The 23,348-nt window shown below is 37.0% G+C and overlaps 1 protein-coding gene across 5 annotated transcripts in view; it reads right to left on the bottom strand.

Moving 5' to 3' along the window:
* The window catches only part of HIVEP2 (human immunodeficiency virus type I enhancer binding protein 2), a 185,693-nt gene that overhangs the window by 81,889 nt on the left and 80,456 nt on the right, over positions 1-23,348 (bottom strand). For all 5 annotated transcript variants that reach the window (XM_023528378.1, XM_011356136.2, XM_011356134.2 and 2 more), the window contains exon 2: positions 507-618. The gene's annotated coding sequence lies outside the window, so the exon portion shown is untranslated. The remainder of the gene's footprint in view (positions 1-506; positions 619-23,348) is intronic.

Here is a 23,348-nt window from a genome sequence, read left to right as displayed (position 1 = left end):
CCTAAAGGGTTTTCTGCAGCAATAGTGCAACAAGAAAGCAGAATTGCCTAAGTCCTTGTCTATTCTGATCACAAAACCAAGATTTCTGTAAAATGAGAATAGACTAAAATATGAAGAGTTACTGTTTTACTCAAAATGTTCATTATACTTTAGATGTGAATCTGATACAAAACAGCACAATTACACATAAATATCTCACTAACAGTAAAATCTGATATTCTCACATTACCTCAAGATTACAATGAGCAAATAATCATTCAAATAGTAAATAAAAGGATTTGGTTTCAAACTATAAACGACATTTTCTAATCTTTTTGTGTTTCCAGACATACAGTAAAAAGCTTACAAATAGGCTCATTTAGATAGCATCTCAGATATCTTTCACTGGTTTTGAAAGCCTCAAATCATTACTGTCAAAATTTCACATAAAGCTTAATATTTTGCTTGAGATATCTTTCCAATAATTTTGAAATCAAACCACATAGAAAACATTTGACTTAACTTACCCAGCGGCTGAACGTTAAAGAATTGGTAAAACAGTTCCGACCAAATCAATTCGCTTAATTTTTCAAGTAGATCTGATTACTATCGTCTTTTTAAAAAATTCAAAGACTCCACCTAATGAGGAAAGAAAAAAACAACAAAGAGTAGTGTTTAAACCAGAGCAGCATTATATGAGCTATACATTCATAACACATAAATCAAATCAAGATAATTATCTCACTTCTCTTAAGTTACCAGGCTACTTTATAAAAACAATAAGAGCATCTGCCAGCGAAATTAAAGTTTCCAGTTTGGGGTAAAATGAATGTTCAAGCATAGAGAAAACAATAAACTAGCACAACAAAGTGTGAGAGCAAAAGAGTTTATTTTCAGTACTGATTGGCACATGGAAATGATGACTACATGATGTCAGTTAGGATATGTAAAATTAGATATGAGGGAAAGATGCAACTGACTGCTTTGGAATTCAACTCATCGAATCTAATTAATTTACTGATGCAATGAAAATGTGTAGGCTGCAGTTCCTTAAAGCCATTATCCCTAGCGACATGCAATCTCTGCTGAATATGAACTAAATATCCAGATAGATCATTTGGAGACAACCCACTAGCATGAATTTCCAAATCATCCTTAGAATGTTATATCTTATCTCCTACAGAGGGTTTATACTCTACTGAAGTCCCATAAACATCTTAATTATGGATTATAAATATTATCAGTTAATTCTACTCATTTCACCAAGTAGATGTACCTTTTCCAAAGCCTAAATATTAAATGGCTATCTAGCTCCAAGAGACAGTTTGAGAGAAAGCAAGCTATATGTCAAATGGGGAGAGCCTAAAATAAATGGGATGCTAGGAGGGTGACCAGAAGAGTGAGACAGAAAATTGTACAACTTCCAGGTACTCCCAAATCAGGAACCCCCCCTCCGCCCCAGATAGATTTAGTATTTTTTAAAGTCTCAGGACATTAAACACAACTATATTCAAGCAAAAGCTCAAAAACCTACTCCAACATCATAAATATGTGATTTTTTTTATTACACAATTTAGAATTAACCACATACTGTCACTCCGCCAATCCCACTACACATACTAAAAAATTAATTGGTAGTTATTTCAGTTAAAAAAAAAGTTGCAATAGTTCCACTATTGGAAGATAGATGCTCAAAAAAATGGAGAAGACAAATAGTAATAATTATACATGCTAAGTAGAAATCCACCGTATTTGTGGGAAATAGGTCTTCATTTCTAAGATAACTTATGCCTGGATTCTAGTCTTACTGCTATTCAAGAAACAGTTATCTAGGAAACTCATTTGGATATGGTCTTAAAAGACTTATTTATTCACAGAGATAAATAGTTTTAATTATTATTCTAGGGTTCTTGCCATAAATATGACAAGACAAATGTCAAACGGTTTGGTTATTTTAAATGTTACTGAATCAACAAATATAAGCACCTAAACAATGAATTGCAAAACGATACAACACACTCATTTTTCACATTTGAAATCCAGAGCTGTGAAAACACTTTTATACTTTTCTAAGCCTTTTATGAAAGAATCACAAAGGCTCTTTCAAATAACATTTGGTAGCTAGCTTCATCATTTCTTCTCTGAATTCTTACCATGATGGTTTTGTGCTAATATACTGTTTAATAACTTATCTTTGGGTAAGTCACTTTCCAAGAAAGAGCAAGGGAATTTATGATGCAGAATGAACTTGAAGATTCTTAAGAATCCTTTCTCACTAAAGAGAACCTTTGTGCACTATTAGTGGGATTGTAAACTGGTGCAGCCACTATGGAAAATAGTATGGAGGTTCATCAAAAAATTAAAAATAGAACTACCATGTGACCTCGCAATTCCTCTTCTGGGTATCTAATTGAAGAAATAGAAAATATTAATTCAAAAAGATATGTGCCCCTATGTTCACTGCAGTCTTATTTATAACAGCCAAGATATGGAAGCAACACAGGTGTCCATCGATAGATGAATGGATAAGGAAGATGTGGTACATACATACAATGAAACGGTACTTAGGCATTAAAAGAATGAAATCTTGCCGTGTACAACATGGTATTGAGGGTATTATGCTAAGTGAAATAAGTCAGACAGAGAAAGACAAATACCATATGATTTCACTTACATGTGGAATCCAAAAAACAAAATAAACAAACAAAACAGAAACGAACTCATAGATACAGATAATATTTTGATGGTTGCTATTGGGGGAAATAGACAAAAAAGGTAAAAAGGATTAAGAAATACAAATTGCTAGTTATAAAAACAGCCACAAAAATGTGAAGTGCAGCATAAGGAACATACTCAATAATATTGTAATAACTATGTATTGCGTCAGTTGGGTAGTAGACTTATGGTAACCTCTTCATAAGGTACATAAAATGTCTAATTACTAGATTGTACACCTGAAACTAATATAATATTGTATGTCAACCATAACTGAAAAATAAATTTTTAAAAAGAATACTTTATAACTAATTTTTTCAGTATATAACATGAAGTTAACCTGTACAAAAGTCTACATCTACCATTCCTCTTTCTGTTCTTGTTCATTTCTTAGGCTGAATACTGTTTTCTGAAAATATGTAGTTCTTGCCTCATAAGAGGATTTAAATTACTTGAGTGTGGCCCGTCATTAAGCCAGTATTTTAAAAGGTTTTTCACCTATAATATAGCAAATATGCTCTAGTTTCAATCTAACTGTGGTTATCTGAATCGTCAGTGATTTCAGATTACCTAGGAATTTGTCAGTGCACCTCACATCAAATTTCCAAAGTAGAAAGTACAAAATGTATTAGTCACCTGTATGGGTGATTCAGTTAAATGACTGCCCCTAATTAGCACGGAAGATACAGATCTGTTATCTGTTTAACAGGTAAGCCTCATATGTACAAACCACAATATGACATTCTTTAGAAACGTTCATTTTCTTAGAAGTGAGCAGTGACACCTGAGATATGATCGTAGGTTCCCTTCAATTTCTATACCACCCTGTAGTACAATACCTAAAATAAAGTTGTAATCTGATGAGAGCAGTTGAGTCTAAACTTCCTTATCTTCAATTTCTTTTTATCACCTGCCTCACCACACTAGGAAACAAAACAAAACAAAACAAAAACAAAAACAAACAAAAAGAACATATCGGTCAGTGGTAGTTTGGCTCCATGAGAAAATCTAAGTACATCCGAACTTTGTATTTCAGTCAGTTACATGGTCTAAAAAATTATCATTAGGTAATATTTGATCATGTTTGTCATCATTTGGTCTATTTCAGTTATTTGAGTATAAGAAATCAGATGAACCTACGACAGTGGATTTGAGTAACTTTCTCTAGCTGAAGGGTTTACTTCATGCAGTATGTAGGAACCATGCTCCTCGAGTTAATCAGGACACTCTGTGAGTACTTTGGCATGTGTGCCGTTGCAGCAGTGAACCCAGTAAATCAGCTCGTTATGGTAGCAAACAGCACCCTGAAGTAAGCCTATGAATGTTAGTGTTTTTTATAGCCCTGGACTAATTCTTAGTGGTCATCAAACACTGTTCTTTTACTGAGGCCCAGAAGGTCACGGTTCCTTGACTATGGTCATGCAAATAGAAAGCAGGTTTCCTGACTACTAGTGCACTATATTCTCTTTTACATCATAGAGCTGCTTTGCCTCCCATAGGCATAAGTTCGATTTCATTTAGCAGGAGTTTACTGAGCACCAATGAAGTTAAAGATGCTTCTCAGTTTAGGATGGGAAGAAACGAAGGCAAAGTGAGTGAAAATAGACCTGCAAATACCACAGTCTCCACGCCACCTTCTTCACCAAGGTTATAATCAATTCACTTATTTGCAAACCTAGTAAAAAGCAGGCCAAGAAGAATAAGGAGACAGAATATCTTGAGGCTGTTACACACTCAAGACATCTTGGCATATTTTGGCAGAGCTCCGAGATAACATTTGGAAAACAGTACCCTAATGGCCAAAGTTAGTACAGCTGTCTCACTTAGTTATTTATATATTTTTCCTTATAAATACATAACAACATTGAAGCCATTTTCAACCAGAAAAACACCCTTAAACTCCACCACCCGAACACAATTATTTCCTTTTTAAAAATTTTAATCTAATATTTATTTACCCTTGTGTAAGCATATTTTCACACAGATGTCCTCACAACACATATAATTACTCATCCTAATATTTTTATTTAACACTTCATAAACATTCTATATTTCCATCATTTCACACAGTTCTTATTTTTACTAGCCATATAATATTCCACAGAGTTAGCATACTTAGTCATTTCCTTAATCATTCCTATATCTGGGAATATTTCAGATCTTCTCACTTATTTTAACACTAGAGATATTATTTTTTCCCTTAAAATATTAACTGAAATACAATTATATCAAAGTGTATGGATATTTTTATGGATTTCATATTTATAGCCAAACTGATGTCAAGAACTGAAATTACCTATAAAGCTACCAGCAATAAATGAGCATTCTATTTTCACCAAACTCCCTCACCATTGTATGTGATTAAATATTTGTTTATTTAATATAAAATGGTATTTCAGCGTTGCTTTTTTATCTTAATAGTGACCATAATTACTCTCCTTTTAAAAAATGATTTTGTTGTCTTTCATCTTTAATGAAATTATTCATATAATTTGGCTACCTTTAGGTCCTATTTTTCTTATGCATTTAAAAGGGCTCTTAATAGCATGTATATATAAATTTTTCAACAAATTTCTCTGTAAGTTTATTTTTAGATATTTAAACATTTAAGATATCTGGCATATATTTGGATCTAGGTAAATATTTAAATATTTATGACCAATACCAAGTTATCCACAGTACTATTTACTAAGCTTGCTATATTATATTTTACGTGTATATTGTACTGTAATGGGTCCATTTCTGGGTTGCTCATTTTGTTACATTGATCAACATATTTAAAATGGAATGTTTGTCCAGATGGCATTGTGTTGCACAGTTTTCATGTGCATTATCATATAAACATGGTGAGCCTGTGTTAGGCAGTCTTAATTACAGCTGCTTTATAGTATTTTTGAATCCACACTAGGGCTAGATGCTACTCCTTGTTCCTTTTTTCAAACATTCTTTGATATTTCTTTGTATACACATGTATACTTGCAAATTTCTCACCGATTTTCCCTAGATTATATTATCTGATTAACTATATTATCTTCCTTCCATATTCAGCCATACTAAAAACATTCAGTTAGGAATTCTAATAAAATTGTGTTGCTCACACATATAAGTCTCTTTTCAATATTTTGTTTTCCCATGTTAAAAAACATAGTATATTATAAGGTATCTCTACTTTTATTACATTTTAACTTTTATATTCAATAAAAATTTATATTCTACAAGTCTTCTGATTCTGTATCTTTCCTCATTTCCATTTCTTACTTGGAAATACTTCATTCTTTAAGGCCAGCAACTAAAGTATGTTAATTCCTCACAAGGTCCTGAATAATATCCTTTACATGTAGGTGAACACCGATTAAATAGAAGACAAGTATTTTAAGTCCTATGTGGAATAAAACATCTTAATTGCCTTAACAAAAGTGAAATTAAACTGTATATCAATGACTCAAACACAAAATAATATCCCATGCAACCAGTTTATTTTCTAAGTATAGTTATAAGACGAATCCCTGAGTTCATTCGTTTAAAGCATAGCTGGATGGCTTAGATTACCAAGGACCCTTCCCCTTTCCCTCTATCCCGACCAGTATCTCTTATTTCTGTCAACAGTGAAATAGGTTTGGATTCAGAGAGAGAAATAAAACAAAAGAGAGATGTAAACAACTTAAAATTATAATAAAAAATATTTTAAACTAAAATTTGACTGAGAATTAGTCTATATATTGTTGTACATGTTAATTAAATCCATGTGTTATCCTTGATTTAACAAACCTTGGTACTCATAGGAATCTTATATTTTACAAAACCTATATTTCACATGAATAATTCCAGATACTATGGTGAAAGGGAAGAGAAAGACAAATAGAAGGAATGGGAGGAGGGGGAAGAAACCCAGGAATATCTGTGTGAAGTTGGGAAAATAAGGACAGAAGCTGTTTTCCATCCACACTTTGAAAGTCACACTGTGTGCCAGGTTGAGTGAAAGCATGAGTGATGTGCTTCTCCACTTTCCTGAAGAAACACATAGAAAACGTGGCAAATATTTAATCTAAGCCTGTTTCCTGAAAAACTGCAAGATGCCCACAAATTTTCTTTCCCAGAGTTCAAAATAGCAAGTTGAGTGGGTGTGTAAGCACTTCAAGTGGAGGGGGAAAAAAAAAAAAGGTAACTAAGGAAAAGGAAATCATACTTTTTTGTTCCTTAGTTTGAGAATTTTAAGAGGCCTTTTAAAGGGATTTTAATTATTTGGATCTGCTGGTTGCCTTGAATTAGAATATAGGCACCGTCCATACGAATAACTTAAACAGGGCCCTGTGGCCACTTTTAAGCCTTTTCTTATCCTCGTCTATGTTAACACTATGTTAGCTTAGGACTGCATTCACAACTCCATTGTTACCGTAATAGTGGCGGGTTCACTCTGCTTCAGCCAGACCCTCCAGTCACTACAATATGGCATACAGGGAAAGTTGAAGGTTCATGAGGTCTTCACCCTTCCCAGGAAAAGGAGCCTTCTTTAACAGGGCTGTGAAAACTTTGCATGTGAGTCACCAGAGGAGACTGTTAAAATGTTGATTATAATTCTGCAGGTCTGGATGGGGTGCAGGTTGTTAAAGCACCCAGGTGATGTTGATGTATTGGGCTGAGGTCCACACTTTGAGAAACAAGTCTCTAGTCTATAACAATGTTTTTTCTGATAGCCAGACAACAGAAATAACGATCAACCAAGAACATTGGCAAGGCAGATACTCAACAGTGAGCTAGTTGCTACAGGAGATAATAAAGTGCATAATAACATCAGCCTTGAGCAAACACATAAAAATTATTTTAAAAACATAAGTGCTAAATGCTAAACTGTGTGGTAATGACCCTAAGAATAACAGGAATTGAGAACAGTAGGAGCTAGAACAGTGGCAAATGACTTTATAGAGCAAGTTGAATTTGATCGGGCCCCATGTTGTGGGGGATGCAAACAGAGAGAGAGCAGGGACCAGGAAAGGCAGCTCTAGAAGGGAGCGACCAGAGCTCCCATAAGAGAAAACGACAGCGCATTTACTTTGTGGTTGTAGATATTATCATTTGAAACTTTTAGGCGGAATTCACTTTTAACTAAGTGAAGGGGACTTCCGACCTCCTTTAAAATTTATAGCTTTGGGGATTATAATGCTGTTTCAGGTCAGTGAAGAAATAGGTAGTCTTACCTTAGTCTTACACACATTTTCTCCACTGGGAACAGCAACTGAGTTATTAATGACATTTTAGGTGTAAGCCTGGTAGCAAAAAATTACCATTTTGGCATATATTTATGCATATGTATGCCTTTGTTTGACATATATGTCTATGATGATTAACAATTTTAACAGTATTAGAATATAACTTCATTACAATAGGATTGATCATCTGCTATTTAGTGTTTGAATCTTACTTTTATAATAAAAAAAAACAATTTTTTCTTCTATAAGATACCTATGAATGGCACATACCGACATGACACCCTTAGTTCCACATTATTCTTCCCACACTGGCTGACAATGGGAAGAAAATACAACCAGAAACAGATTGAAATTATTAATGAATTATGCCCTAGGTTTTTTTTAAATCTCCTCAGAGAGTTTTTCCTGTCAACCCACAATATGTTAGATATATTGTCCAATGGCTTCAACAGAAAAGGGACAGAGAATCACAAAGGTCAATATAAACATGAAAATTCGATCTCTAAACATTTTTTACTGAAAAAATTTACAGGGAGATTAGGGTACCTGTAAGCTACAGGAGGGAAAGCAAGCATCTGAAAGAGAAACAACACATTTTGGCATTCCTAGGTCAGGTCAACAATCTCACTCTGCTCCAATTTAGACTTTGCAACCACCAACTTCATGAACTTATTGTTAAGCAGTAAGAAATGACAGACGGAATACCTGCAGATATTACATTTCATATTAATGTTAAGTTGCATGACTGTGGTTTAACCACAGCTACTGTCCCTTCTCGTCCTACAAAAACTCCCAGTGTTTGCTGGAAGATGGAATTTAGGCAATGGATTGTGGCAAACCTCTGCAATTTCAAAGCATCTAGACTCAAATGTTACAAGATACCTGTATCACTAGAGCTGTATTAAATAAGGCCCTGGTGTTCAGGACACAACAATGGAGTTACCTACTCCCCCACAATCTAATATACACACAACACACATACAAAGACTCATAAATAACAAGAAAAAGATATTAATATTGAGGATGCTAAACTGTTACCCATGAATGGCTGAAAAGCATGAAATAGAACACAAACGGGCATGCCCTAAAAAAAGACAGTGAAGTTTGTCTTCTACAAATGTCTTCCCCTTTCTATTCTGAACCCTTTTAGGTGTCCTTCCCTAACTAGGTCATGGGATCATGCAGGCTGTACTTCCCAATCTACTACAGAAAAGAGCTAATAATCTTTTTCATATTAGGCTGCCACATTAGAGGAAGAATTTGCTTTATGGAAACTAACAAACAAAAAACTTTGAGATGTTATAAAACTTAATACAACTAAATAAGAAATGGTTGGGGAATGGGTTTTACTAGAAGAAAGTCCCCCTCTGTGGGATATGCTATTATTACTAAACCTATGCAGACAGTAGTGCACACACAGTACAAGGTACTGTGCCATCTAAACTAGAGCAAGATACGGGCTGCTTTCAGCCTACTGAGGCAATTTCTACTGGAATCAAATTGGCCCTTCTGGAGACAGTTCATCAATGAGAAATTCTCTCTCTTCTCACCCCTCTCTGGTCTGAGTCTAGACTTTTGCTTAGTTATAAGGCATCGTCTCATTTTTAATTCCCTAGTATCTATCACTATCATCCTCTGTGTTTATGTGTCCACCTGCTTTTATATAAGAGTCAAATTTGCAACAGCACAGATTTTAACTACAAGCCTGGAACCATGGTGGAAATAGGTTCAGTTAAGAAAGACTGCCCAAGCCAGAATTATCATCCTCACTAACCGAGCTGCCAGGCTTAGATCAAATGAAGGTCAATGCAGCGTCTCCAGAGGAAGCTGTTCAACTAGCTGGGTCAGTTCCCCTGAGCCCTGCCAAGGAGGCCCTTCAGACTGAGAGCCGACCTGGCAGAACTGGTGTCCTCCCCCAGGCAGCGAGGCCCTCCTCCTGGACGAGGGGCACCAAAAGCCAGCAAAAAAAGCAAAGCCTAGTGGCTGGGGGCAGCCACTGGTGGCTGACACAAAGGCAAGCTCCCTCGGCTGCGGGAGTGTTAGAAACCTCCGACGAGGACTTGGGCTGTGGAAATGTATATGGTGAGACAGGACATCCCTCCTGGCATTCTGGTGAGTGAAGCCCAGGCCAGGGCAACAACAGCCTGGCCGGAGGACAGCCTGCTCCTCACATCAAAGCCGGAGGCCCTGGGAGGCTGGTGAGCCGCCAAAGACGCAGAGAGCAGCAGGGGAGTGTGTTGCCTTAGGACAGCAGCACCCTGGGCTGTGGCAGGGTCTGTACATTCCAAGCACTGGGGAGGTCTGCTCAGAGGTTCTACCCTCTCCCGTTGGGGCTCTGATTTAATTTCCTTTGAAGGAAAAAAAAAAGAGAGAGAGAGAAAGAGAGAAGAAAAAAATATACATTCCCAAACCTTCTGTCTGCAAAAGCAGACACCACACTATGCAAGTTAATGCCCTCCGGTCCTTTTCAGCTCAAACCACTGTCGAAAACAATACAGCTAAGTGAGATGTGACAGTCTCCAGTTCATCTTAATTGGGCATTAAGTCAAGGGGTAATTAAGATCATTTAAATGCAAACGTCGTTGTTCCATTGCTAATATCCTCCCAGATATTTCCCATCAATTCTGATTAATTAGAGAAGCATCGCACTTTAATTATAACCTGACAGTTTTATTTATTTGACAGGACACAGTACATAGTCCCATTTTGGGTAATAAGAATTTGAGAAGAGGCATCAAACTCTCACTCGCAAGGATGACTCAGCTCTTGGACCTAAGAGGTTCTACCCAGAAAAGTTTACCCACTTGCTCGACAGAAATGAAGTTAGTTCAAGAATCATCTTTTACCTTTCTCCCTTTATCTGTCGCATAAGAATACACAGAAAACAAACTAAAATCTGTAAAGAGAGTAAAAAAAAAATTAAGCAATCACTCTCCCTTCTACGGTCTAAAAATGTGATTCCTAAAGACCAGGATAAATGCTGTGAGTGTCCCAGAGCCCTTACAGGAGGCAAGCATCAAAGGGAGCCACGGCACGCTTAGGCCACTGGGAGGGGACTGGGTGCCATCATGTGAACCCATGTTACGAAAATGTTCATTGGAACACAGAGGGCCCTGTGAGTTTTCCTTCCTTTCAGGGGAAATGAATATCAGTTGAGGTCACTTAACTCTAATCCACCCTGCACATCAGGGTTATCCTTCTAGCCGTACATGCCCCATTTAGACAGCACTTTGTCATAGCCCAGCGTGTCATCTATAGTGGCATGCTGGGGGTGGAATAACTTCCAGCTCCTTGCTAATCCAGTGTGGGGAAGGCCAAGGTACAGAGGTCTACTCGATTGCATAAAATGTAGAGTTATTTTCAGCTTCTGAATCATTATTTTGGCTCTTTCGCCAGTCTTAAAGCCAGATCATAACTCTTTAAAGATATATTTTCTATTCAATTTCATTTATTTTAACATAAATGAAAACTTACAAGTAATCCTGCAAAGTTTCAAAAAGATGAAAACATGAAAGCAAAAAAAAAAGACAAGAGCTTTACAAATATTTTCAATTTACAATGGTCACCATTGCAATGGTAGTGGGTCAGGCCCTACATTTTCTTCAGTTATCTTCAAACTCTTTATAAAAACCTTGGACAATTAACACTTAGCAGGACTTCAGTGCCTGAGGACACAAATCAATTTTGTTTTAGTCACACTGCTAAGATTTTGAAGAGAAACATTAAATAATGGAAATAAAAGAAACTGCTAACTGATATAGGAAGAACCTTAGCTATTTCTGTAATAATTCCACTGGGATTTGTGCTGGATATTATAAAACAGGATGTTTTGTTTGTTGTTTCTCATAAAAGACTACCAAACCAGTATAAGACTACAAAATACATCGAAAAACTACGAATCCATGGAAGTTTGCTAGTATTAAAAAAGAGAGATGGAATTTTTATTCATGTATTTAAAATTTGTTCAATAAGGGATGACCTCTGGAAATATATTTGTTTTTTATGAATGCCAAAAGCGAAACATAATTATGACTTGACTGTGTTAAAACAAAATTTCAAATTCTCAACAATTAACTAATCACTAATATTAATTTACTGATTCGAAGATCCAAAAAAAGGAATCAGTAAGAAATCACACAAAACTGGAAAAATCTTCAAAGTAAAACTCTAAAAGGCAAAGGTAAACTTTGATTAGAGAATTTTCAAGCTGAACAAAACTTTACAGATCATCTATTTAAAACCTCATTTTAAAAGAGATTTTAAATCAATGCAATAACAACAACTTCCGGTGGGAAATAGCAAAACCAAATTTAAATTGCGCAAGATGAAAGAAAGTACCCGTGACAAAAAGGCTGCACAAACTACCCTGTTTCAGAAACTTGTAAACATTTTATTCAGCTCCAACCTGGCAAACAAGTTACCAGTGAGGACACCGGAGGACTTCTGAAGAGGCACCCAGAAAGAATCCACCCACCTCTCACAATCTCAGCTCCTCATGACTAACTCGCCCTGCTCGGGCTGGGGTCATGCCCAACAGTGGTTCTCACCCTGAAAGCTACTACGTGACACGGAAATATCTGAACCGAAAAGAGTAAACACAAAATTACACCAAGTGAAAAATGTTAGTGTTACCGTGTGATAGTTTGTGATGTATAATTATAACTGAAAACTCAGTTTCATTAATGTGATGAAAATTTCAGGAAAAGGGTGCTGTTTTAGAACTTAGAAAATGACTTATAAAATCAGTTTCCGAAAAATATAAAAATAATAGGAACACTTCTGCACTTCTTTTACAAGTTTAATTCATAGTTTTCCAACTTTCTTGGTTCAAATAAGAGACAAGTGGGAGAAACCACCAAGGTGAAGCATCTTTACCAGGCCTGAAATAAATCCTGGTAATAAGATTTGACTTCTATTTTCCTTCAGTCTGGCAAGACTTAGGGTTGTGGTTCTTTCATACACACACATACACACACACACACACACACACAAGTATACACCGAGCATTATCTAATTTCATTATAAGATGTAGCAGATAGTTTGGGCAACTTGGACACTGTTTAAACTACTCTGAATCCCATAAAAAGGAAGCTTAAAAGTTTGGGTTTACTACTGAAAACATTAAGAAAATGAAATATCTAGAAATAGTAATTGAGTCTGAAACAATCACCACATAGAATGTTTAAAGAAAACAAAATCAACACTTACTGAGTCTTTGTGTTCCAGCAATGTGCTAAGTGATTTATGTGTATTTTCTCATTAAATCTTTATGAGGCAGGTACTATTATTCCCTCCCTTACAGCAGACTTGAAACCCTAAATGTTTAAGGAACTTGTCCATGGCCTCACAGTTAGGGTTTTGTTTTGTTTTTTAATCCAGTGAGTCTGACTCTAAACCGATGCTCTTGTGAACATGCATATAGTGGCGACATAAACAGATGCTGGAGTTGAAGAAATACAAGAATCCTGCAGTTATTTGCACTCGAGTTTCAGTTCCACTCATGATTTTGATCTGACAAATGGACTACCAGTACCAAACCAAAGAAAGTTTAATATAGTGAACCATCCCTGATTACTGACTGACCCACATGGCAATAAAGTTTCATATACAACAATGAAGGAATGCTCTAAATTTGGCAACAAAATCAAAATCTTTCTTATACAGCTCAAGAGTATTTTTTTACCCAGATCATTGTCCTGATTTACTTTGGCACTGAGAAGTGTTTATTACGATAAAGTAAGACTAAAATTGATGGGTTTGGAGGACTTTGTACTCCCATGTTCCACTAGATTAATTTTGGAGGGCATGCGATGCTCTCCTCTAGAAAATACAATATTTCATTGTTCTTAAATAAAAGCCATAAATTTCAAAAAAAAAAGTCTCCACACGATATTCTTTAAATTTTGTTTTAACATCATTATTGGAAAATGTCTTTATTGAATTTTCCTATTAAAAAAAGCATTATGTTTTTCTTATAAAATGGTTATAATGAACTCCTTTATTTCATCATTTATTCAGTTATACATTCAGCAAACAACAATTACGTACTCCTAAAACCATGGTTCTGGTCCTCATGGAACTTAGGGGTTAGTGAAGGACAGACATTAAAAACAGTTTGTTACTATGTAGATATAATAACAAAAGGCATGCTATATCATCAGAAAGCTATGTAATAGTATTTGAGAAAAGCAATGCTCTTCTAAAGGTACATGACTTAAAATATGAACGCTAAGCATCCCTCCTGTCATGCTCTGAAGCCTCAAATTAGAGGTGATTAAAACAGACACATGTCAAATCCACCTAAACTGTACTTTCTTTCAAAACTGCTAGATGTCCCAGAGCACCCTAAATCCAGTTCGAAATCATTAGTATGGATGTTCTAGAAACTTTCCAAAGGAAAGTTCTAGAGTATGACACCATTCTCATATTCTAGCTTGCACAGATTTATCACTCAGTCTAACATATCAATTTGTGCGACCTGACAAATTTAGAGGGAAAGGGAAAAAAATGAAACTATGGGAATTGGAAGACCCTTTCAAGTCTTGGAGCAGTGATCTCTTCCATTGCATCTTTCCAGTCTAGAATGATAAACATTCCTAACTTTGACAGATTTGACATAAACATATGTTATCTGATATAGAAACAAAGAAAGATATTTTTGTTTTTATCTTTTAATTCATCTAAACTTCCCTTAGTTTGATTGTATATTTGTACAACATATATCTTTTCTCTTACTCTTTCTAGAACCTACTAAGATTCCAGTTATTTTCTTACTGATTTCCTTCAGCTGGTATCTCAAGCCATAGGAAGGGTTCTCCTTTCCCTCGTTTGGCAGACTTAGTCTTTTTGGCAAAGATTATACACAAGAGCATATCCTAATGGAATCCTAGGAAACTGCCAATTGCCTGTTTTTCCTACATCAGAAAAGCAAATCCTAGCTGGTCCAGTCTGTCTGTCCTCCAAGTATGGAACCTAAAGTAGGTGGGTATAGTCCCAATGGGAGGTGGAGTCTAAGCTGCCTACCTGAGAATCTTCTTGTGGTTTTGATGAACTCATATGGAACAGATGGAAACTGGTCTACTGCACCTTATCTTCTGGCCTACCAAAGCAGTTCCTACTTAAAATAAGTCATGTTCCTAAAGTTCACTTTTATGCCTACATTTTGAAATCTGGAATGTGTTCCTCTAGAACCAGTGTCACAAATAGTGATTGGCATCCCAGGTTAGTCGAAGACAATTTAATAACAGTACTATAGAACCTACTCACCTTATATGCCATAGCTTCTGTTATAAAAAAGAATCACACTGAGGACTTAGGTCAATAGGATTTGAAATTGCTTCTCACTTTTTTTCTACATAGGCCATAAAAGTCTAGAAAGAACACTAAGAAGTAAATAATAAAGAATAGCAAGACGCATTATCCAGGGGCAGAGTACTGGGCCAGGGGGATCCACAGGAAGAATCTCAGTGGCTTTAGACTTTTGCAAAAGCAGCAGCTGTGATTCAGTCACTGGTAGCAACAGAGGGGGCAGAAAAATGGAAGAGAAAAGATGTCACAGAAAATAAGTGAATCGGTAGCTAGGGCAGTCATGAAAAGGGAGTGTCCTACAGTTGAGGGTAAGAGGAAGAGAAAGGGAATTCCTGCCACAAGCCATCAGGGGAAATCCCCTGGTTTGGGCGGCTATTCACTCTGTCGCTGACTAGAAATGTTCATTATTCAGTAATTGAACCCTCACAGTCCTTACTTTCTTACTCTGGCTTCTTAAAGCCAAGCTTTGTATTGTTAATGAAAACCTTGCTTCTGGCTGGTACTATTCAGTCCTCCTCAGATTTATTGTTAGCCTATAGAGGTTCTCAACAAGGGTGATTTGGGCCCCCAAGGGACACTGAACAATGTCTGGAGTTATTTCTGGTTGTCAGGACCTGGGAGTGAGAGAGGGGGTTGTGTTGTCATCTAGTGGGACCATGGATGCTGATAAATATATTACAATGCACAGGACGGTCCCCTGCAACAAAGAATTAGCCAGCCCAAAAGGTCAACAGCACCAAGTTGGGAAACCCTCTAACCTTATAACTGTGCTGCTGTGGTAACTTTATTATTATGTTACTGTGCTCATGATGTGTTTAAGCGTATGATTAGAATGCCAATCCTGCAGACTACTATACCACTCAAACTCCATTGTGAAGATCACGCTCAACTAAGAGAAATTCTACAAACCACCAATTAGGTATCCTTCAGAATTACAAACTTTAACTTTATTTTTTATTTTTTTATTTTAAGCAATTGAATCAAGAGATCCAAACTTTGGGAGGCTGGCACAACGGATATGGCATGAACTTGGTATCAGCTGGATCGAACTGCAGTTTTCTAGAGCAGGGTATTTACTGTGCAAGTTCTTATGTGAATGTAAAACCCTGCAGCCGATGCCACATCCTGCTTCTTAAGCATTTCCATAAACAGCAGCTGGGCTCTTCACTGAGTACCCAGTGCTAACGCAGGAGTATCCACTAGTTCCTGAAATGCTCACAGCTCACCAGTATTAAAGTAATCATCTTCCCCAGGAAAAGCCTGAACTGGGCTGTATGAGTGAGAAAGAATGAAAGCAGAGCTACTAAACAGAGCACAAACAGTTCTGTGACCCGGGCAAGGGACGCAGCCACTTTCCGGCCCTCTCTTTCTTCGACTAAAAAGAGAAAGAGTTTGATTTAGTCATCTCCAACCTCCTTTTCAATTCTCACCGCCACGATGGTTTTCTTCCCAGATGATAATGAGAAGGGGGGGCTGCTCCAAAGAAAGTAGGTGAAAGCGACCTTGTGAAACCTCTACAGCGAGGGCTCGATTGTGGAGTGTCTGTGAACACAGCAAACAAGCCACCCAGGCGGTAAGGAGTCCCACAAGAGGGACCTTTGGAACAAAGGCAAAAATGGCCCCTGGCTTGACAGAGCGAGTCACTGTTTAGCTCCGGGCTGTACTAGCAACGATGACTGTAAGAAATCAAGGAACAATCTCCATGTGTGCACAGCAGGAAAGGACTAATCATTACACACTGGCCTCGTCAGCCACAGCCTCCTGCACAGATAGTAATCACCTCCCCAGCACCATCTTCTCATTAGGAGGGACAGAAGAAGAGTACAGTGCGTTTTTAACTATCTTTGTAATAAAAATCACAAATGAAAACAAAATGGGAGTGCAACAATACAAATCTGAGGAGACTTTCATCGTAACAAATACTTTACATATCTGTAATCATTTGGTTGAGCCCCACATTAGTTCCAGCGAACCACTCAGCAATATTGCATGACCTACTGGGATAGTTTTCATTCGTTGTTCTATCATAAGAAGGGATACTGTTATTCCTGAGTCTCCCTCTGAGATGACTATACTGTCCTTCCGTTCCTATGTTTCGTGTGGCTGTTTAAAAGTAACAGTGTCAAAGATATACCCAGGCTCTACCAAGTATGAAAAGTAAAAGATGATATTTCTAGTCCTCAAAGTTTTAAAAATGGGAAATATATTAAAATAGAACAAAAAGAAATGAAAAGAATAAAAATCCATTTTTCTGTCATTTCAACATCTATCACAACTTTTCAGGGCCATGTTTTCCCAGTCGAAATACCAAGATTTTCATGTATTTGAAATATGAAGCTTTCTCATAAAACATGTTTGTTTGCTGGGTTGGTTCGTTGTTGTTGTTTTCCATGAAAGCTGGTACTTTTTAAAACACTTGTCATCTGCATTGGAAAGTACTTGACAGCCATCATCTTATTATTTTTTTTGCCACATGCTGGTGTGGGGGACATGGTAGACTCTCATTCCATTCCACTAAGAAACAGACAGCCAGGGGTTAAAAATAGGAGACCTTCATGTACCCCGACTTCCCTCTATTGCTCCTCTCTAATGTCCAGGATTCTCCCCAAGCCACCCCCAGAGAAAAGAGTGAAAAGAATCTCCTTTGACTCATGTTACTGCCACTGAGAGACTGAAGACTCTGCATACGGTACTTTTGTGGTGAAACGAAAAGACAGATGCAAGGCATCGACTTCCCTCTCACTGCGATAATTCTAACATGACCGACGCTCTACAAAAATCAGTAGTAGTTAACAACTGCCTTTTTGGGAGCGGCCTGGACAGTCAGGTGGACAGGGGACACTGTTGAGCCCAAGAGCATTGCCTGGATCAAGCACTGCAAACAAGCTTCACGACAGAGAAGACTGAGTAGTTTACTGATTAAAGAGGTAACTGTAAAGTCTGAAACAAACGGACAAGTGTAAGTCGTTCAACACAGAGACCAAATGGCTTGGCTTGGTGACCATAACATGCAACAAGCAATGAAATCTAGGTTATACTACTCAACTTTCAAAGACTAAGGCCCCTTTTTGTCCTTAAAAAAGATGACATCTCTACGTGCAGAAAGGAACGGCCTGCAAGGGAGAACTCTGGCTTAGAGGGGCTCCCCGATTACACTGAACCCACACAGGAAGTAGAGGGGAAACCTCTGTGACTAGTCTGTTCTAACCTGGTCTTCCGTGCATGGATACAGTGCAGATAAAGAGAATCAGTTTATTTCAATTTGGTTTGAAAGCATTTTACATTATTCAAAAGAACACAAATCTAATCAGTCATTGCTCAAAACAATCCCTTCTGTGATCATTTTTCCTACATTGGTCACAAATACAGTGCTGATGGTGCATTTGTGAGGCTCTGAGAAGAAGAAGCAAGATATCTGCGACCTCAATTTTACTTTTAAATCATTATTTAATCGTCACCAACCAGCAAACAGAAGCAAAAAATAAAGAGGTCTAAAACACTATCAGAAAGCAGAGCTTGAGTTAATGAGCAAATTAGGAAAAAAAAAAAAAAAATAGTATGTCATTGGACATCAAATGTTGTCTGTCAGCTTAGAAAAAAATCCAAATAAAGAGAGAATTCAAACAGTCCCTCTACAATAAGCAATTGTATGGCTCATAGGCCTGGGTCATTCACAACTCCCGGAAATAGCTGCATGTTCCCCAAATGCTCTTATTTTGTACTTTCTCACGGGCTTTCAGGACTTGTGCAAACTGTTTTCCAAGCACCATCCGGCCATAATGACCAGGTTACTGATGATAATTACGCTTGTCTGTCTATAGGTTTGTCAGCTAAAGAAATCCACAGACGGCTGTCATAATGAGCAGAAATCGACTCCTGGCACAGCTGTGCTGACCACAATGCATTAGAAAAACAACTCTCTTTGCAATAACCAGTTCTGGGCATCACTGGTTAAAAAAGACTAGTTTCCTGTTTTTCTCAAAAACTTCAGAGTGTGGGTATTGCTATTTTTTACCCCACCCACACCTTTTCTCTTTAATTGTTGAAGATTCATTGCTGTAAACACCTAATCGTGGACATTTTTATATTATAGCTGTGGGTTTAATTTTAGATCACATTTGTCCTTCTAAGCAGGGGCCTCCCCTGTGCCAAGGCTCACACGGAGGAGGAGGAACTGGGGGCTGCCAAGTGGGGGCCCTGGGAGGAAGGGGGGCTGCCCCCTGGAAAAAGATCTCAGCCCCACCACTCCACACCATGCCCAAGACCAGGAGCAGGACAATGCCACCTCCAGGTTGGCTGAGCCCCAGAGATGGAATGTGGTGGCCTTAATGTGGCCTAAAGCATCAAGTGCCCAGCCTGACATATCTCATTTATTTCTCTTCCTCACTTTGAAATGTTAATTCCTTTCTTTCAAGGGGAGTTCTAAGCATATGTATGCATTGCACGTTATCACGAGGGCAGCTGTTCCTTCTACCTGACCCCATCAGGTCCCTGCTCCAATGTCACTTCCTCTCATACGCTCTCCCTACCTAATTAACAGACACACACACAGCACATGTGCTGCGAAGGATGATATGTGTATCTGTCTCCCAAATTCAGACAGAAGCTTCTCTGGGGAGGCAGTACTGTTTTGTTCACTCATATAGACCCCTGCACCTTAAGTAGTGCCGGGAAAATAGCAGGTGATTGATTAAAAATTGTTTGGGACAAAGACCCTTCCCCCCACCCTTCACTGTCTTCACAAATCCCTTTAGCTCACGCCCTACCCTCTTGTGCCCACCTGTGGAAACCCTCCTCCACTGCACGGCAGTTGGTCACATCTGCTTTTCCTACAAACTCAGAGCTCCTGGAAACTGTGGAAACTGCTCTGCCCTCAGCTCAGGCCCTAGCACGTAACAGGTGTTCAATAAGCATTTGCCGAATGTTGTTAAATGAATCATTTACGACTGCCTACTTTTGGGCCAAGAACTATGTAGACACTGTAGAAATATAAAAAGGAGTAAAACATAGATTTCTGTCCATAATTTTTTCTTTTACCAATACTATAACTTTCAGACACTACTAGAAAAGTCTGAAGTGTTTCCTAAGCCAATGGCATCCACTCAAAAGCAAGGCAGTAAGACTTAAGCCACATAAATTTGTCAAAACAAGGACCAGAGAAAGAATTTTTTAAGAGGAAGTTGAAAATAAAATGTTTATTGCTGTCCTGCTAAGCAAGAAGTTGAGGTAATATCCTTTGAAAGTCCCTGAAAGGGAAGAATTCTAACCAAAATCAAAATCTTTGTTTTGGTTAAACTTCACAATAGGGAAAGTGTAAACATTTTTTTTTTCCTATTATAGTCTTTTTTTTTTTTTAGTAGAAATTCAACAAAGGCCTCTATCCCCTCAGACCATCTAAATTTTTCTGCACTGTAAAATAAGAAAAACTCTGAGCCACAATTAAATGTACATGGGTTGACTTCACATAATTCCCACTAATGTTAAGAAGAACCAAAGGGATAAGAACTTAAATAAGCTAATGTGAGGGAAATAAATTTATAGTGGGTTTCAAGATTTTAAAAAATCACGTACATGTACACTTGTATTATAAAGTTCTAAAGCTTCCATCACTGTCACTTCTAGCTCTAGTAGTAGGCTTTATTCCCTAACAAATTTTGCAACTTGTCTAAGTAATAACTACACTTTTTTAAAGGAAAATCTTTAATTCTTATGTGCTTCACTTAACTATTGAAAAAACAAAAAACAGAAGTTAAGTCAACCATCGTTTCATAGAAGATGTAGATCGATTTTCAAGAAAGTTAAAAATTTACTTAGCGCACGCATACATTAGATAACTGAAAAATATCCCAAGAGAGCCACATACCAACCAGGGACAAATGAAGGCAATAAAATAGCATATTCAGATGCTGAAGTGCAGTCACAAAGGAAAATGCTGGTTGGGATAACAAAAACTCTTTGCTTCTGTATGTTTGGAAGTAAACAGGGTCATTTTCATATTTTATTACTAAGCAGTGAAGTCCTTCCTTATTCATTGACAAATCAACTAAAATAGCTTTCCCCAGTATTAATACTCCCATGATTGAGCCATAAGAAGCAATTTAGTAATAATAACAAGTTCTAACATATGTACTATAGGTTTGAGATAAACAAGTCATAGTGTGTGTGTGTGTGTGTGTGTAAATGGAATGTCATATCCCATGTAAACCAAAGACCTAACGTGATAACACTCCATGAACCATCCCATGACCAGCTCAATAATACAATTCTGTTTCTTGGAGGTATCCTTGGATAAAGTAGAATAACACTATACAGATAATAGGAATTTATAAAAGACGCACATCTAACATATTTTGCAGTCAGGTTGATGCTAAAATTTAATATTCCAAAAAATAGAAGATATGTTTTAGCTTTCTTCAGAGTCATCGATAAATGCCCTTGAAATCAGCCCTCTTCCTCTAAACAATACTGTCTTAGATCCTAAGCTGTCAGCCCCACACGTTCAAAATATAAATAGATAAATTCAGTGTGTGGAACTTCTATTTAAAGGAGGATTTCATTTCAAAGTGAACTCCTAAGAAAGAAATGGTAAAGAGACGAGACAGTGTGGCAGCCTCACTGGAGATTAGGATTCGGTCCACCTGCAAGAGCAGATGGTTATTCTGGACAGCTGCAGGAAGATGGGGAAAATAGCTTGAGAGCTATTGATTTCTGTAATGATGAAAAGCAACAACAACAACAATGAAACAGCATTTAGATTCTTATAATGTTACTTGAAAGTTTTTTCAGAAAATTTTAGGTTTATAAAGTTAAGGAGGCACAATAGCCTGTCAATCTCTATAAGACTCTGTTATCAATATTCTACACCTCAATCTTTTTGCTGCCCTACATTTTCTTTTCCCACTATATAAATCTCCATAACAGAGAAATAATGCTAATAATTGAAACAAGCGTTTGACTAACATAATTACAAGAAAGTATGCAACAAATTTACTATACTAGATTCCAGATGTGAAAGACGTTTCACTTCTCCCTCAATTTTTACTACTTTCAACCATTTAAAAAGAAAACACTAATTAACAGACTTTGCTACTGTAACACAAGAAATATAAAAATGGCAAAAACAGAATTAGTTATATTTTTCTTATATATAAATTCTCTTTCCACAGCTCCATACATAATACACCAAAAAATTCCATATGAAACCCCAGGCAGCAGAACTATATGTATAAATAAACTCTGAATTATAGTAGCTTGGATTTCTTAATATAAATCCTGAATATAAGCCAAATCTTTTCCCAGCCTCGTCAATGTTCATGACATTAACTCATAATACTTTTTATTTTAAAGCCTCAGACCCTTTTTGAAATTATAAATTAACTTCTTTATATTATTAATGGCTATCAACAGTCACTATGCCTAAAATATCTTTCTAAAATATTCCTTTCTGAATAACCAAAAAGTATGTAAGATAAAATATGATAAAATATTTCCAAAGAGTGCATGACAAATATTAATTTATGAACCCTTCAAGAGATTTAAATGAGTTCTCAGAAGTAAAGAGGAAATAAAATAAGTTTAGAAAGTGTTCCCCAACAGTAAATGTCATGCCAGATTTAAAGTAAATTAAAAATATCAAATCAAGGTTTTTCACTGTACTTCACATCTACCTTCCTGTAACCATGATGCTTTACATATTACACACTTTCAGGGCCTGCTCTGTATCAAAACTTGGGACAGTTCTAGGATCTAAGGAATAAGATGTATGTCTATCTATGGAAAAGATCATAGTCAAGAAAGATTTCTAGTCCACAGGTCCCTAAAACACACTTATAAGCAAAATCTTTATTTAAATCTCATCCTTATTCATTTTATGTGGCTTTTGTTCCAGTATGAAGAAGTGTTTATACTGCTATAAACAAAGTCTGTATTAAAAGGATAATATATGTTAGCAATTTTCATATTAAATGTGCATGATTTACCTTTCCCTCTTCCATTGGAAAGACCACCCAGTAAGCAGTCAGACCAGCAAAAGTGCTGTAGGGGGATCTCGTCTCTGCTACACACATTGAGGATTTCACGCTTTCGCTTCCCTCTCCCCCTCAGTCCTACAGCCTGGAACTAGAACCAGTCTATGTTGGC

This window comes from Pteropus vampyrus, unplaced genomic scaffold, assembly GCF_000151845.1.
Source record: "Pteropus vampyrus isolate Shadow unplaced genomic scaffold, Pvam_2.0 Scaffold24, whole genome shotgun sequence".
Taxonomy (NCBI): domain Eukaryota; kingdom Metazoa; phylum Chordata; class Mammalia; order Chiroptera; family Pteropodidae; genus Pteropus; species Pteropus vampyrus.
The sequence above is the reverse complement of the archived record's forward strand: the minus strand, read 5'-3'. Positions and strand labels throughout refer to the sequence as shown.